The sequence below is a fragment of the Salvelinus alpinus genome, chromosome 36, assembly GCF_045679555.1.
Source record: "Salvelinus alpinus chromosome 36, SLU_Salpinus.1, whole genome shotgun sequence".
Lineage (NCBI taxonomy): Eukaryota > Metazoa > Chordata > Actinopteri > Salmoniformes > Salmonidae > Salvelinus > Salvelinus alpinus.
Genome location: NC_092121.1, coordinates 20616380 through 20616719, shown reverse-complemented (window position 1 = coordinate 20616719; position 340 = coordinate 20616380).

The window sequence follows — 340 nt, the reverse complement described above, 5'->3', positions numbered from 1 at the left end:
TAGTCAAACCCACTGTGGTTCTACTAAACTAATTGACTGGTTTGCACTTTTGCACACATTATGTCAGTGGAACCAAGCATGTCATTATGTATGATGATGATGGCTGCTATTTGGAAGCACATTTAATCCATTTAGGGAATTAAGCTATTGATGCAAATGATTGGAATAAACTTTTCTATGATCTTCTGTAGACTAACAGACTGTCCCTGACTATTCTGGTTCACCTGCTGTGTGTAACAGGTGGTGATCGTGACCATGTCACAGTCACATTTCAGTGTTAACCAATGCCAACACACATGGGGCATACATAAAATTTTCCTCATTGACATCCTCAGGACAG